This window comes from Bos grunniens, chromosome 18 (genome assembly GCF_055505025.1).
Source record: "Bos grunniens cultivar Pamir isolate PY7600 chromosome 18, Bosgru_T2T1.0, whole genome shotgun sequence".
NCBI lineage: Eukaryota > Metazoa > Chordata > Mammalia > Artiodactyla > Bovidae > Bos > Bos grunniens.
Window position 1 is genome coordinate 17,253,376 of NC_141182.1, and position 3,869 is coordinate 17,257,244.

The window sequence follows — 3,869 nt, forward strand, 5'->3', positions numbered from 1 at the left end:
TGTCTGGCTCTAGGTGAATGACCACAGCATCGTGGTTACCTGGGTCATTAAGACTTTTTTGTATAGTTCTTCTGTGTATTCTTGCCACCTCTTTTTAATCTCTTCTGCTTCTGTTAGGTCCTTGCTGTTTCTGTCCTTTATTGTGCCCATGTTTACATGAGATGTTCTCTTGATATCTCCAATTTTCTTGAAGAGATCTCTAGTCCTTTCCTAGGGTACTTTAAGGGGTGATGTGTCCCTCTCAATTGCCCATGAAAAGACTCCTCATAATGGGGTCTGTAACTGGGGCCTCGAGTCTTTAAGCTGGAAAGTGAGCTCTAGGCTTTGAGATCAGGGAAGGGGCTGGCGAGTGGCGGCACTGTCCTCTTCTCAGCCTTGGCAGACAGGGTAGAATTGGAGGCGGGAGTGTCCATCTTTGTCCATCGGAACCTGCCTTGGGGCTTCATACCCTGGGTCGAAACACTCCCTCTCATTCGATCTCCCTTTTGCACATACAAAAGCAGCTCCAGCCTACAGGAAATCTTAATCCTTTGCTTCTCACAGAGATTCTCTGCTCAGCTTGGGCCTCAGTCTGAAACGAGCTTTCAGCTCCAGGCAGGCTGGCTGTTCTACTTCCCACCAGTAGGGGTCACCATTTCCCTTTTGTATTTCTTTGGAGACTAAAGCTGGTACCTTCACAGACCTAACTATATTTTTTCTTTTTTATTTATGGCATTAATCCTGAGGTTAGGGTCGACCTGTGGTGAGCAATAATATGTTTAACCTTTGCCTTCGTGCACTAAGATGTAATTGATCATTTGTGGTCTCATTTCCAGGAGCTGGGAGTCTCGGGTCAGTTTAAGATGAATGAAGATGGGGGACCCTCGTTTTTAGTGATGTGTTGAAGAGAGCAAAGCATAGATATGACTTATTTTATGACTCCACTATCTCTTTCATCTTTTATTTAAAAGAAAAAAAAGTATTTTTCACTGAGTGATTTGTTGCTTATCATTTTACAACCATAGTTGGATCCTGGTAAGAATAATTTCCCTAGAATGCATGTTAGCATTGGTAAATAACTGGTAATTAAATTGGTAAAAAACTTGAAGCAAGTTTACATTGGACATAAAATAAGTATGAAAACGTGGAATTCTAAACCAACTGGTAGCACAGAATTGCAGGTTCTGCACAGCGCACACCGTTGTTTCTCTGATTATAATCTTTTTGCTGTATGTCTGGATTGTAAAACAATATCTAATGTGTTTTAAGGCAAGCCTGTAGAACCATTTCTGGTGAATTCACAATAACTGTGACTGTTTATTGAAGGCCCACCGTGTGTCAGGCACACTAGCTACTGAGATCCTGTTTTCTATGCTCACAGTGTGGAAGAATAGAGGAGTAGGTACCACGAGATTTGATCCAGCTGTCTGGAGAGTAGGTTTTCCTAGACTTGACAGACAAAGAAAGTGAGACAAGGAGATAGTAAGCAGGAAATGAGAAGAGGACAGAACTAATAAGAGGGTAGAATCAGGATTAAAACCCAAGTTTCGGGCTCACAAGGCCCCTGATCTTACCATGATACCACTTTGGGCTCTGAATACTTGCATGAATGTCTTGCCTTTCTGTCCTTTTAAAATTTTGGTTTGTTTTTTCTTATTTTCCAGTTTGAGGCTCTAGACATATGAACTTTTCAATTCCCTGATGTGTGTCTGGACTTTAATTTGGCCTGAGACTTAAGGAACATCCCTGGAGTAGTCCAGTTAGTAGCTTTCTCCTCATAAGAAGAAAACAATATGTGTTGGTATATTTTTAATCTAAGTGGATGAAGCAGCCAGATGAATTCTGCGGGGATTTGATTTCTTCTGTCCGTGGGGAATTCTCCCTCATCTTTGAACAATAAAACTGCTTGTTGAAAAAGAACCTGAGTCCAGCAGGTAAGTAGAGATCCCCAAGTAAGGAAGTTTATCTCCTGGATGGCCAGCCTGCATAGGCTAGTGATGGGTCCTCAGTTAGTGTCCTTGATTGGACTGACCACCCAGATTCTGAAGCCTCTGTGGGCAGGTTCTATAGATTTAGTGACTGCATGGGGCTTCCCTGGTGGCTCAGACAATAAAGACTCTGCCTGTGAGTACTGTTTACAAGAGCTAGGATATGGAAACAACCTAATGTTCATCAGCAGATGAATGGATAAGAAAGCTGTGGTACATATACACAATGGAATATTACTCAGCTATTAAAAAGAACACATTTGAATCAGTTCTAATGAGGTGGGTGAAACTGGAGCCTATTATACAGAGTGAAGTAAGCCAGAAAGAAAAACATCAATACAGTATATTAACGCTTATATATGGAATTTAGAAAGATGGTAACGATGACCCTATATGCGAGACAGCAAAAGAGACTCAGATGTAAAGAACAGACTTTTGGACTCTGTAGGAGAAGGTGAGGGTAGGATGATTTTAGAGAATAGCATTGAAACATGTATATTACCATATGTGAAATAGATGACCAATCTAAGTTCGATGCATGAGACAGGGCACTCAAAGCTGGTGCACTGGGACAAACCCAGAGGGATGGGATGGGGAGGGAGGTGAGCGGGGGGTTCAGGATGGGGGACACATGTACACCCATGGCTGATTCATGTAAATGTATGGCAAAACTCAACACAATATTGTAAAATAATTAGCCTCCAACTAAAATAAATAAATTAAAAAAGAAAAAAAGAATCTGCCTATGATGCGAGAGACCCAGGTTCAGTCCCTGGGTTGGGAAGATCCTGTGGAGAAGGGAATGGCTACCTACTCCAGTATTCTTGCTGGGAGAATTCCATGGACAGAGGAGCCTGGTGGGCTGCAGTCCATAGGACTGCAATGAGTTGGACATGACTGAACAACTAACACTTTCAGGGGGCTTTCTGCAAGGTCATCCCTGGTGTCTGAGGATGACCCTGGTCTCTGGTCAGGTAGATGCATCACCATTAAATCCTGCTTTTCTGTCTAGTGGGGAGAGTGGGTCAAAGGACTCCATCCTTCTATGGTCAATGCTTTCCTATCTCAGAGAATAGCTCTCCCACCTGTCTGCCCTCTGAGGCCAATCTCAAGTCCAGACATCTAGGTTTTGTATCCAACTATGCCCTCAGAGGGACACAGATGCCATTTTCCACCTTTCTGCACCTTGAGCACTGACATCCCAGGAGCTTCTCTCTTTTTAATGAAACTCCGGAGTATAAGATTCCACGGTCTTCTATAACATCATCTGATTGTTCAAATTTATTAAATATTTATCTTTTCTTACAATTAACTTAAATAGTACATGCTGTAATGTCAACCCACTTCCTGTGACTTCCTTAGGCAGAAATCTGAAGAAACTCACTGGTACTTAAAGCATGGATCGACCTGATACTTTAAGGCATGAATACTCAAGGCATGAATCTACCTGATACTTTAATAACAATCAAGAAATCTGAAGTCCTTAAGTATACAAGGTGCCTTCCGGACCCCATGAAATAGACTTTTATTTTTTAAAGACTTTTTTGGATGTAGATTATTTTTAAAGTTTTTATTGAATTTGTTACATAATTGCTTCTGTTTTATGTTTTGGTGTTTTTAGCCAGAAGGTATGTTGGATCCCAGTTCCCCAACCAGGGATTGAACTCGCACCCCCTGCATTGGAAGGTGAAGTTTTAACCATGGGACCATCAAGGAAGTCACTGAAATAGGCTTTTAGCTAGAAGTAAACTAAGGCTCTTCACTTCCACTTTTCACTTTCATGCATTGGAGAGGGAAATGGCAGCCCACTCCAGTATTCTTGCCTGGAGAATCCCACGGATGGGAGCCTGGTGGGCTGCTGTCTATGGGGTTGCACAGAGTCGGACACGACTGAAGCAACTT

The 3,869-nt window shown here is 42.2% G+C and overlaps 1 long non-coding RNA gene across 1 annotated transcript; it reads left to right on the forward strand.

Moving 5' to 3' along the window:
• Positions 1 to 1,643: 1,643 nt before the first annotated feature.
• Positions 1,644 to 3,552, forward strand: LOC147353169 (uncharacterized). The gene is made up of 2 exons (XR_015144987.1): positions 1,644 to 1,913; positions 3,330 to 3,552. It is a non-coding gene; the product is annotated as an uncharacterized LOC147353169 (long non-coding RNA).
• The last annotated feature ends 317 nt before the right edge of the window (positions 3,553 to 3,869 follow it).